General features: G+C 43.0%; 1 protein-coding gene and 1 long non-coding RNA gene across 3 annotated transcripts in view; one reads left to right on the top strand and one right to left on the bottom strand.

Annotated features, from left to right (window-relative positions):
• MAF (MAF bZIP transcription factor) overlaps window positions 1–13,031 on the bottom strand; it is a 229,772-nt gene that overhangs the window by 54,826 nt on the left and 161,915 nt on the right. The window lies entirely within an intron of this gene.
• LOC120384818 lies at window positions 5,031–7,209 on the top strand. Its single transcript, XR_005589125.1, has 3 exons — window positions 5,031–5,121; window positions 6,231–6,315; window positions 6,631–7,209. It is a non-coding gene; the product is annotated as an uncharacterized LOC120384818 (long non-coding RNA).

A 13,031-nucleotide genomic window follows, 5' to 3' on the forward strand; every position in this document is an offset into this window, starting at 1 on the left:
AATGTATTTAGGCACCTAAAGATGCCAATAGACACCCACTGGGATTTTTTGAAAGCACCTAGGTGCCTAACTCCATGTGATTTCACTAAAAGTTAGGTGACTAAATACTTTTGAAAAATCTCACTAGTCATACATCTTTAGGCACCTAACCACCTTTAAAAATTTGGCCCAAAGTCCCCACCATTCCTGCACTAGCTTTTATTAGAGAGAGTGAGATCTATCTACCTAGCATTTTCTATAGTACCCATCACAGTAGTATCTCGGTACTTACTACAGATGACTCCAGACATCTCAAATATTATTGTACTAAATGTTCTAATTTTGTTATGGGAAATGTTTCTATACATTCCTTTTACATAATTTCTGCAGCACATTAAATCAGTTTTCCCATCTAACAGAATAACTTTCCAAGCGCTACATTAGAACGCTTGTATAGTTGCAAGAATAATGAAAATAACCTCTTGGAACCTTCCTCTTAAGGCATATATGTTCAGTTGAAAGATTCTCATATTTTATTGGTATATTTTATTGCATAAAGAACCATACCACTGTTTGCTCAGCTATGAAAACAAGAAATGGGAAGAGAGGTATATATGTCCAAATCAAGGTAATAGCTGACTATCAAACCAATCCCACAAATTAGTTGTGAAATGAAGGAAATGAAATGGAATATGTGAATGGCTATGGAAATATAGCTAAATTAATTTACGTGGGAGGAAAAATAATAAGCATGATATGCATAGGTACTGCTCTAACACAGAGTTATTCTCCTCATTTGAAATAAATGTAGAGTGTGGGTGAGATATGCTTCTGAAAATGTTTAATTGCATCTCCTTGCAGCTAGCTTCATGCATTGGTTCAGAGGCCCAATCCTGTTCTTATTGCAGTCAATGGGAGCAAGAAGAGTTAACTAATTGTCACTCTGTGAGCACTCCAGTTCATGCATGCTGAATTCTAACAAAGTAGGGGGGGGAAAAAAACATTGGCTAATTAAGATGAACTTTAAGGTGCAGCATCTAATTAATTTCATCTTTTTATGGAACACTTTCCAAATGAAGTAAACTTTAAAAGTTACATGGATCAACGCTTTGGGCTATTTGTTAGTAACTAAACAAACAATATATTTCTTAAAAGCTGCAGGTTACAAATCAAGATATTAGCATGAGTGCTACATTAATGAAGATGTTGGTTTGCTATTGCTAAGCACAACTGCTAGTTAAAATGACAAAAAACAAAAACAAACCTCAGTATTTCCTTACTGATATCACACCCAGATGTTGAGGGTAAAGCAAATCTATGCATGATTTTAACCAAGGAACAGACGCAGAAGTGACTGCAGTTTTTAACGTTCTACTTATTTGGGGGAAATATTGATTTTTTTACATTTGTATTTCAAGTCCTTGTCAAAAGGATATGTCAGTCTATTAAAATAAATAATCACAACAACAAAATCTTCAGGTAATTTAGCTTAATAGCTTGGTTTTTTCCTGTAGCAAAGCAATACATAGGCAAAGATTTACGGTGACCAGGTTTCAAAGCAGAAAAAAACTTGCATGTTGGGCTGGTCAAAAAATGCTTGATGACAGGGAAGCTGGTATAAATGTTTGTTGAAATTTCCAATGGCTCTGTGCATGCAAAGACACGGGGGACAGATTGTTGGGATCCAGGGAGATGTATTACGGTAGTCTTTTGGCAGCTAGGAAGGGGAAAAGAAAAGAGTCCCCACTTCTCCCTCTTCTCATCTACTGCACCAATCCCCTTTCCTTGTCCTTCTCTATAACCCTTTGTATTTCACTTTACGTATGGAGTGAGCAGGCCTGAGGATACGTATACAATGGCAATCAGCGGGAGGCCCCCACTGACTTCTGAGGTGCGTGTACACTCATCCAGCTCACCGTCACTCTGCTGGTTGGCTGCTCCACCAGGTGACCAGAGTCTGAATAGGTTTACAGATAAAAGGATGATGCTGTTCTGTGTAATGCTTAAGTTGTGCCAGGGCTGAGCCCTGGCACCTTTAGGCTTCTCAGTTTGGGCTTGCCGCATTAGTTATGAAAGTAAAAAGATTGCTTGAGCCCGGCACCTCTTTCATTACAAATTAAGCACTGCTGCTGCGTGACACTGATAGGGACCCTAGAAGAGTGACTTTCCCAGTTTGGGGAGCATATGGCCACTCTGTAACCACTTGATACCAGTAACAAAATTTTAAAATATCCTTAACTAGATTTTATTTTTTGTCAATAAGGGGCTCCATAGTCCAGCCTGATATGAAACACAGGTAAAAATCTGTGGGTTCAGCCCAGAGCAGATATCAAGCAGATGGGCCTTGTCCTGTGGCCAGATTCTAGAACCATGGAGTGAAACCCTGGACACACTGAGGTCAGTGGCAGGACTCTCACAGAATTCAAAAGAGATGGATTTAACCCATAGACTCTGCCCCATCACAGCCTTTGGGGAGTCCCCTTGCATGGCTAGTTTTTTTTTCCCTGATAGAAAATAGACTGTGCTAATAATGATCCAGCTTAATTCTGCTGGAGAATACTATAAAAATAATTTAAAAGATGTATTTATATTTAAAAAGAGACTAACTCTCGGGGTTAAAAAATCCCAAATTTAATGTCAGAAATGTCCATTGTACATAGCGTTCATACTGCATTGATACACATTCATGTTTTGGCTTTATCTAATAAGCTGGGATGCCTCACTTGCTGAATTCTTGTCCTCATCCTGCCCCCATTTTATTCTCTCCCCATCCCAGATGAAAAAGAAAGAAAGAAATGTTCTGCCAGTCAGTTTTTTAGGGCTTGTGGACATTACAAGGCCTTGCATGGAGAAGGCATTATATTTCTTGATCTGCAGCCAGATTCTTAATGAAATAGGAGGGCAGGAGGGAGGCTAATGTGATTCAGCATCTAAAAGCAAGCAGTTGCATCAATAATCTTTAGCACTGGCACTTGTGCTAAGACAGAGTTTAGAAGACAAGTTGTCACTGTGATTTGGGGGCCTTTCATTTATTCAATATAACTCCATTAGGTTTTGGAAGCATAAACAGGTAGTAGGGTTTTGTGAAAGTAATACTCTTAAACCAGCATATAATTAAAATTGAGCTCTTTGGAGAATAATTCTACTATATATTATTGGAGGTGACCTTTCTCTTATCAAACACCATTGAATATCACTATTTAACTTTCCCAGTTTCAATCTAGCCAATACAGCTATGAAGCAACAGATTGACGAACTAAGCACACACTTGTGCATTTTCTACCTTTAATTTTTCTCTGTGTTAACATCTTACTTTTCAGAGCCCACTCAGAGGCTAACTTCTGTTTCACTTCTTAGGGAAGTTTTTGATATTTTTAAGACAAAACTTCAGGGTAAGTTAAGTTAAAGGAAACCCTTTTTTTCCCCTCAGCTGGAATAGTATATAAAACTAAACATGATTGACCTGTAAGGCTAGGCTTTGCAAATCTGCCCATGCAATGTATTCAGAAATTCACCCCAGTGAAGAGGGTTAACATTAGAGCCTATGCACTACTTAATTCCCACTTCAACCCTCTATGGAGTGTAAGTGTATCTTATATTGTACACAGGGGGCTGTGTGGGACTTCTGCACAGGGGTGAATTTCACCCTCAAGGCTCAATCTGTTGAAGTGCTTAGTGCCCTGTCTTCTCATTGACACGAGTGGTGGCCAGCACCTTCTAGAAGGTGCTCTGCATCTAGCAGCCTCAGGCTTTCAATGCAGCACATAAACTACACACGGCAATAAAACAAAGGCAGAAAATCATGTAATACCCTAATACCATGCTTTCCAAATACCATGTATGAAATGAGATACTGTACCCAGCCTCCCCACCTCCACCCTCAGGTGGCATGAACATTGTGCAATGCCAGCGACACCCAAAAAGCCTCCTGTTCTTGCATGAGCTGTGATGTGAAAAGCCAGAATGTGAGACTGAAAATTAACTTAAGCAATACAAAGGTTATACTCATTAGACATGAAAAACCAAGACATCCCAGCAAAGACTGGAACATTATTGAACAAATGCAAAAAGCACATTTACCTTGATCAGATAGAAAATCCAGATGGAAGAAGTTAAAAGAAGAACCAGTGTGCTAGAGTTAAAGCACTATGAACCTTAGTCTCCCATTTAGTCTTAAGAATTAGTATAATGAGCTCTTAAATAATGACTTAAGGCACATGCTTCTTAAGGGTTTGCCGTTGAATGTGTACCTTAGTCCGAGAGAGATATTTCAATCCCCCACTACCCTCACCCGCCACAGACCACATAAAGGTTGTACTTTGGCAATGATAAACTTCATCTACAAAGCAAAAAAACCCAAAAAACAGAAAAAACCCTCCCTGTTTAACATTAACACCATTTTTCTGAAATGTTAACGATATTTCTTCCTTCTGGTGCACAAAAAAATGGGGACTATGACCAGCAAAAGCTGGGTCTGCAATACTGTTAATTTTCTTCTTTAATGTACATTCTTCATAAATACAGTGTCTTGTGTACCTGTCAGAGATCTGTTTATTAGTGTGTCCATTAAAATAACTGAATACATTTATCTGCTTCTGAGTAGTGAGAATAAAAATTTGCCTTGTGAAGTGGACTAAAGGAACATGAATTACTTTACAAGCCAGACAAGCAACACACTCAATTCCACCCTCTAAGTTGTCAGAGGCTCCATTTTTTATGACTTTCTGCATTTGTTACCACTAATGTGGTTTGAATTGTCTCCTTCCTGGTAACATAGAGTTGTTGTCCTGCTACTTGTCTGTGTCCTGCATTAATCTTCCTCAACCTCAAGTGATAAAATGGCCTCATCCTCAATAAATTAGTAAGCAATACTAATCTATGAGGGCAAATATTTTGGAGAGTCATTTTGACTTCCTAGTTACTGTCTTTCCCTCTTGTGTATTTCTGTTCTTTAACTGTACTTATTCATTTCAAGTGGTTTTAGGTTCAGTGACCTCTAGAAAATTCTGATCGTGTAAGGTAAAGAACACAATTTGAAAGAAGAGATCTTCAGGTTTTTTAGACCACAATGTAGTGCTCATGAACAGTGACAGTTAGCACTGGAAGCTGAAATCCTTCATTGGGCTTCAGAACAGGCACAAGGTAGGAATCATCAGGGCAAATTCTCCCCACTATCCCTACTGATGTGCTGCAACCCTGATCTGAAGGGAAAAGATGACCTCTAGTAGGGTGATCACATCTCCAAAAGAGAAAACGGGACACGTCCCTCAGTGGCTCACCCGAGGACCCTCCCCTGCTCAATGCTGTTGCCAGTCACTGGACCCCTGCAGGGGGGCCCCCCCACAGGAGGCTGTTGTCCCCCTCCCCCGGTATGCTGGAATGCTGCTTCCCCACTCTCCAGTCCTGGGGGGAGGGGGGGGAGTGGCGTCTCCGCTCTCCCCTCCACGTGTCCCTCCGCATGGCACCCCGTTTTTTTGACAAAAGTGATCACGCTGGCCAGAGTAAATGGGCCAAACCCCTCCTTTGGGAAAAAAAAAGTTGGGATGGCCGGGACAGGGCTTAAAAAAGGGACAGCGGGATGTAGGGCCACCCTACCTCTAGGAAGGAGTGAGTTGTTCAATCTCCCTGTTCATTAACCCTCACCCACACTATTCACAGCGTCAGCAATGATTCCAATTACGATGCAGGGGCAGACTTAGCCTGGGAAAAACTAGGGCCCCCAGCCGTGGAAAGCCCACCCAGAAAAGGGGCTGCCGTGGTGCAAGCTGCTTGCTCCGCTGGGGAGCCCGTATTAGTGAGAAATCACCTAAAGTGGCTGTGAAAACAGGCACGATCAGACTGGCTGGTAGATGCATTGATTCATTGGCTCCCTAGCAGTCTCCACAGGCAAGTCCTTTATTGACAGAATACAAATTTAGCCAGCTCCAGGCATCCAGGTACAACTGAGTGCATTTTTACTAGATTAAATAGACAGCAACTATGTTCAATTGAATAAAATGTGCTACATTTAGGCTACTTGTATTTGGATCTAAGTCGACGCCACAGCCTTAAAATAATACCTCATTCAATATCATCTTATATTTATATCTTTCAATTTGAGAGAACCCAAAGTGATTTACAGACTATATGTAATGGGAAAACTCACCCACTCATGCCTAAAAAGCAGCCACCAGGGATGAGGCGCGGAGTCATTCAGTGCCAGCAACACATGCTAGAGTCTTGAAATCACAGGAGGATTTTTCTTTAAATAGGCACAAGAAGCCCCATGTGACCTTCAGCTTCTGTGAGTGGAAGGTAGCAAAGCCTAGCAAATGAGGGCCAGAAGGATGCATCAAGGTGAGAATGCTACTCCCCTCCTTCCCTGTCATCCCGACCCTCAGGAGCCCCTTGCGGGGCTGACTTCAGCCTCTTCATTTCTGGGGAGGTGTTGGGGGGGCATTCATGTGTGTGACCTTGTTCCCCAGCTCCTCCTTCAAACTCCTGGGGCCAAGCAGTGTAAGCTGGGGTTCTCCTTCCACAGGTCAGAACTGAGGGTTCCTGGGACAGCTGACAGCAAAAGACAGGCGGTCATGTGCAGGGGCCCAAGAACGAATAGGGAAGTAACTCCACGGAGATTTGCGAGACTAAGCTTTGAACCCACTTGCATTTCAGTGTAGAGGCAAGAGGAAGCAAATCTTGTCTCCTCCAGCGGAAGATGAGAAGCAAACTCAAGCAGGCTGGATTCTCTAGTTGGCTTACACAATCCAGCTGCAAATGCCCAATAGAGAATTCCCATCAGAGGAGAACGTCCTCCTGGTGCATCTTCAGTACAACATACTCTGCATTTTTGCACTCCCTCACCTCCTGGCATAGGTGGTTTGACAGGACTGGGACAGGTTATGGCAGACTTTCTACTCAAAGTCAACAGTCCTACCTACTGATGCAACACCGCTTCCTGCGTTGCTTGGTTTTATCTTGGAAGTCCAGGTATGACAGCTGGCAGCCTGGAAATGCTGCAGCAAATTATATTGACCAATTAAGAACAGCTTATAAAACAGCATAACAAGTGCTAATGTGTATGAAAGTTAGTGTGCAAATGTCTACAGGAAAGCATCACACATAGAACAGAAATATCGACAGTATATTGCAAAGTGTCCCCAAACAAATCCTTTTCTCTCATGTTTAGCCCTCATTTAACAAAAACAAACAAAAACAAAAAACCCAATCCCTCCCCCCCCGACAAACCAAAAAGCAAAAGCAAAAACAAAACCAACCCCTCACCTCTTTCAAAACCTAATAGACAAAGCATCTACTAATTAAAGGATCTTAATTGCACAATTCAGGATCTGGGCTTAGCTTTCAACCCTTCTCCTCCTCCAAGTTAACGGATGACTATTACTATTAATTATTATTACTATTATTTTGTATTATCATAATGCCTAGGAGCCCCAGGCATGGACCACAGACTCAGTGTGCTAGGCACTGTACAAACACAGATCAAAGAGACAGTTCCTGCCCCAAAGATATTTGGCTCACAGGTTGCAGGTCCTTCTCTAATAATTAAATAAATTCCCACCCTGACCTATATTATGCCGCCTGTGCTATTTGCCACAATATGGGGGGAAAGAATAGAAGGTGCTGCTTAAACTCCACATAAAGCAAAATCTCTTTGGAGAAGGGAAAGGCTGCAGTAAAAGCAGTTCTAATGATTTGATCAGCAAAAACTATAAACGTGAAGTTTGGAGTTAATGAGATCTCTAGATCAAAAGTGTGAATGATTTCCCTCTCATTAGTGGTTTTTATCATCAGATGTTAGCATTGTTTGAATGAAATTCATTCAAAGACCTCAAATACAAGCAGTATTTTGTATAAGAAACCATGATTTGGGTCTATTAACAAACAGAACATCTTGCTAAATATTTCCTTTATGCACTATTCAATAATGATGTAAAGCTGGTGACTTTCTGCTGCTTCAGTGAAACAGCCTTCAGAAAGATCATTAAACTGCCTTTTTGTAAGACAAGCTAAACAGAATGACTGAAACGTCTGTTATAAGTTTGTGTGTGTATTCAACTCAATTAGGCTCTAGGATGCCAATGAAAGGCCTCTAAAGTAACACAGTTTCCCTCCATCCAGGCCATTTCAGATGGTTAACTTTATAAAGACGTGCTTGGGAAAATTACTTCAGATTCTGACTGAAACTTTTCAAGAAGAGTGTTACATCACAGAGTCAAGTATCTGACTGACACAGAGTGAGAATTCTCATAAAAATATCAAACAGCTGATCTCAATGGAGCCCAGCCAGAGTTGCTGCAAGAGGCATGTAGTTCATTGTGGAAGAAATCTCAGTACAAATGAATACACCGCAAATAATAGCAAACCCTCCTCCTCCACCCTCTCCTCTTGTTCAACTTCTCTGGAATTCATGCCTCTCCACAGGCTTCCCCCAGTCCTCCCTCCCCCCGGAGCCCTTTGTTGAAACCCTTGCCAGCTGGCTGCAACAAAACAAAGCATCTCTTCAGAAACAGCATCACTGCTGCTTTGAATGAGTTTCATGAGCCCTCGGTGACAGATGCCTCACAGACACACCATGCAGTGCAAAAGCACGCTGCCCAGTTCCAACCCCAGTTGACGCTTGTGGATTCCCAAGAACTGGTTGGCAAACGTGCCATTTTGCAATGGGTGTTTTGGTTAGATGCCTAGGACCCCTTTCTCTCTGCTGCAGACCTTGCCAAAGTTATCAGTGCCCATGACCTCCAGAATGAGTGATTGCGACGCGGTAGCTTTCAAGGCCATTCAGAAGCTACAGCAGCTGAGGCAGAATGCAGCTGCCTGCTTACTTAGCTGTGTTAGCTATTTGCAGCATTTTACACTGGTTCTCAGCAGACTGCACTGGCTTCCTATTTGCTGCTGGGTGCCACTGAGGTGTTGATGTTTATCTGCCTGCAAAGCCTACTCCTGGGGGCATTCTGTGCCAAAATATTAACAATTCTGCACCCAGAAGTTTAAAGTTCTGCAAAATTCTGCAAATTTTATTTGTCAAAATAACACCACATAGTCACGCCAGTTTCAATTATTTTGGTAATTTATTTCAAAATACCTATCAGCAAGTATGTCTGTAACAATATAGACACACACAAAAATTCCCCCCAGGAGAAGCGAGTTAAAGAAACCTCTATGACAACCCAGTTCCTCTTTCTCTGCCCCCCTTCCCTCCCCAAGAGCCTAGCCAGGGGCCCAGATACCTGCATCTCCCTACCCCATAGAGCCCAGTGCATTGCCCCACTTTTCTCAGATACCTGCACCCTCCCACAGCCAGGGGCGGCTCTAGACATTTCGCCGCCCCAAGCAGGGCGGCATGCCGCTGGGGGTGCTCTGCCGGTCGCCGGGAGGGCGACAGGCGGCTCCGGTGGACCTCCCACAGGCGTGCCTGTGGAGGGTCTGCTGGTCCCGCGGCTTTGGTGGACCTCCCGCAGGCACCGGACCAGCAGACCCGCCGCAGGCACACCTGCGAGAGGTCCACTGGAGCCGCCTGCCGCCCTCCCGGCGACCGGCAGAGCGCCCCCCGCGGCATGCCGCCCCAAGCACGCGCTTGGTGTGCTGGGGCCTGGAGCCGCCCCTGCCCACAGCCCAGCCCCGCAGAGCCCAGGCATCCAGAGGGAGAAACAGGCAGTCGCAGGCTGATGCTCAGTCCCAGGCTTTTACAGAGTTTCCTGCCTGCCGCTCTCTCCTTCTCTCAGGGCTTGCTGGGAACTGCAGCTGCCAGGAACCCTCTAACTCAGTGGTGGGCAACCTGTGGCCTGTCAGGGTAATCCGCTGGCAGGCCGCGAGACAGTTTGTTTACATTGACCGTCCGCAGGCACAGCCGCCCGCAGCTCCCAGCGGCCATGGTTCACCGTTCCTGGCCAATGGGAGCTGAGGGAAGTGGTGCAGGCTGTAGACACGTGCTGGCCATGGCTTCCTCCAGCTCCTATTGGCCGGGAACAGCAAACTGCAGCCACTGGGAGCTGCAGGTGGCCGTGCCTGCGGACGGTCAACGTAAACAAACTGTCTCGCAGCCCAACAACGGATTACCCTGACATGGTGCTGGTTTCCCACCACTGCTCTAACTCCCACCCCCTTCGCCCAGCAGCGTCTTCTGTGTCTCTGCCAGGTCCAGCTGCCCCTAGTGGCAGCTAGCAGCACTGCAGCCCATTTCTGTGGGGGAAAGGAAATTTTGCACGCCCAACGTTAATTTCTGCAAAATTCTGCATTGTGCAGCAGCACAGAATTCCCCCAGGAGTAAAAGCCTTATATGCTTTGGGTCTTCGTTGCCTAAAACACTGCCTCTCTCTCTCTATGCACCATTATGATAGTTGAGATTGTAGAGGCATTTTTTTGTTAACAAGCCCTACATTTAAATATTTGCAGGAAAGTGACAGGACATTTTCAGTGACTTTCGATCTCTAGAGCTTACTGGTCCAATAGAGCCAGCATTTCCTAATTTTAAGAAGTGCTCAGGTGCCAGTGATGGGCTCCATATAAAAAGCAAGATAGATAGATAGGAACACAGAGTAATACTCCTGTAACTTCTCAGGTTTCTGCCTGATTACCCTAGCAGGGAGTATACTGAGCTGTAGTTTGGGTTAAGGGTTGTCACCCAGCTGTACATATTGAGAGGGGGCATAATTTGAATCCCAAAACAACACAAAAACTTTCTTTAAAATGACCTGAAAGAAGCGTTGTGCTCATGGCATTGGGCTACTGGGAGCTGGACTTTACTTAAATTGTGAGCTCTTGGGGACAAGACCACCTTTTTGTTCTGTGCTTGGAACTGTACAAACACAATGGGGCTTTGGTTTATGGCGGTGGCTCCTGTTGCCACCGTAATACAAATCAATAATATCCTTGTGCCCCGGTGCCAAACAGATATTGTGAGACCCCAAGCACACAGGGAACACAAGGACATCCTTGCTGCACACTGGAAAAAACAAACACTCTGTCTCCCCTCAGCTGAAAAAATATAAAAGCCAAATTATTACAGTGGCTGCATAAGTGTTCGAGTTAAAGATTTACTGGCATTTATTTTCTTGTACAAAGGTCCAGCAGGCTGCTGGTGAACTGCTCACCTTCGGTGATTGTGAGGTACAGGTCTGAAGGTGCTTTCACCTCTCCAAGAACTGTACCAATAGTCTAGTCATCCCTGGCTTGTTGGTGAAATAACTGACTTGTTGCTAAATTATTTAAAAATTTGTTTGAGGTGATACAGACAATTTGATCTTCCACTCTGAAAGACAGCTCACAGCGAAACCATAAGTGGGGGAAAGTTTAAGTTATAGGGTAACATTTTCAAAAGCACCTACATGACTTAAGAGTCTAAGTCTCATTTTCAAAAGTGACTTAAAGCCAGAATTACAAAGGTATTTAGATGCTTAAAGTCTGCAGATAGGTGCCTAATCAGACTTACAATAGTGCCTAAGTAAGTTAGACACCTAGCTCACACAGAAAATTGTTCCATTAGAAAAATTTTGACCAGGCCTACTAAGCGTATCATTTCATGGTGGGGTTTTATATTGTTTTAATGTATTTTTAGAAATGGTTTTATTTTGTCATATAGCACCCAAAATGCCTGGGCAAGTTAAGGTACTTTAGAAATAAATGTATTAATTATTAGTAGTATTCAGAAATTTAAACAACACGTTCAATGGTTGAAGTGACCAATGAATGCTTGGTGGCTTTTTTTTAAATGGTAGTTCTAATACTGGTAATTCTGAATTTTATTATTATTCATTTATTTGTATTAATGGAGTTAGGCTCCTAAATTGCAATGTCATTTTTGAAAATTTTGTTCTCTATCTTTAAAATGGAAAAACACTCCAAAGCCGGTTACCTCTAACCCCTAGGACGTTTGAAATCTGATTTTACAGCTTGTGCCCATTTCCAGTTATACAAACATAATAGGAAAACAAATGCTACGTGAAAATGCAGCACCTGCTTCGCGAGAATTGCCATTACAGTATATGGCTAAAGCATGCTTTCAACATGTTTCTTTGGAGAAGTGCCTTTGAATCAGATCTTTATGAACAGTCAGACTAAGGCTGGTTCTTCAGACTAAAAGGTAAGCTGAATATTTTGTCCCCTTTGAGGCTCTTGCCAAGTTTCAACTGCCATTATTTAGCAAGTTCTTCAACTTAAAAAGTTACAATTTATTAACCTTCCTCGTGAAGCTGTCAGTTGTTGAGAAGTGGAAAACAGCCAGCTGATTAGTTTTGATGGTCTGCTGCATGGAGATCTAGTCTGTGTCACTAAAATGCCTGTTCATCCAATTAACCAAATTACCAAAGGGTAGGTACTCCCGCCAAGTGCAACACTCAGTGGACTGCAGCTACTAGGAGATCAATGCATTGGGGATGTGCCTCTACTAAAAATAGGGGATTATTTTGCAAAACAAAAGACTATGTGGCATTATCATGTATGTTTCCTATCTATCTATAACATGAGAACTGTGGGGAACGGGACCATCTTTCTTTATTTAGGCTTTGGTTCAGCAAAACACTTAGGCACATGATTAAATGTAAGCATGTGCTTAAGTCCATCCTTATTCAGCAAAGTACTTAATCATGTCATAATTGTATGCACACGTGAACACTGACTTAAAGTTAAATACATTAAGTAAATGCTTAAGTATTTTGGTGAAGAAGGACAGAATTAAGTGCATACCTAAAATTAAGCATCAGCTAAAGTGCTTTAAAAGCTCCTTAAGGAACAAAGGCTTTCTACCACCTGCGGATGGTGAGCCAAACTCTCTACGTATTACAGTTATCACACAAGCGGGCCAATGGGCTGCTACAGAAAAGGTTTATTGTGAGTCTGGTTGCTTTAAACATACTTTCCTGAGATTCTAGTAAACTTCATCCTATTAGGACACACTGTAGCTGAAGTCCCATGATCATGGAGGCGAATACTATGGGGCAATATACTGGGCTCCAACAGGTCACCATGTCAACCAACTTCTAACAGCACTATGTTAAAGAACACTAGTCAACCTTTAATCACACCAGCAGGGTCTACACAGACCAATTAATGTGCAACAC

The sequence above is a fragment of the Mauremys reevesii genome, linkage group 16, assembly GCF_016161935.1.
Source record: "Mauremys reevesii isolate NIE-2019 linkage group 16, ASM1616193v1, whole genome shotgun sequence".
Classification (NCBI taxonomy): Eukaryota; Metazoa; Chordata; order Testudines; family Geoemydidae; genus Mauremys; species Mauremys reevesii.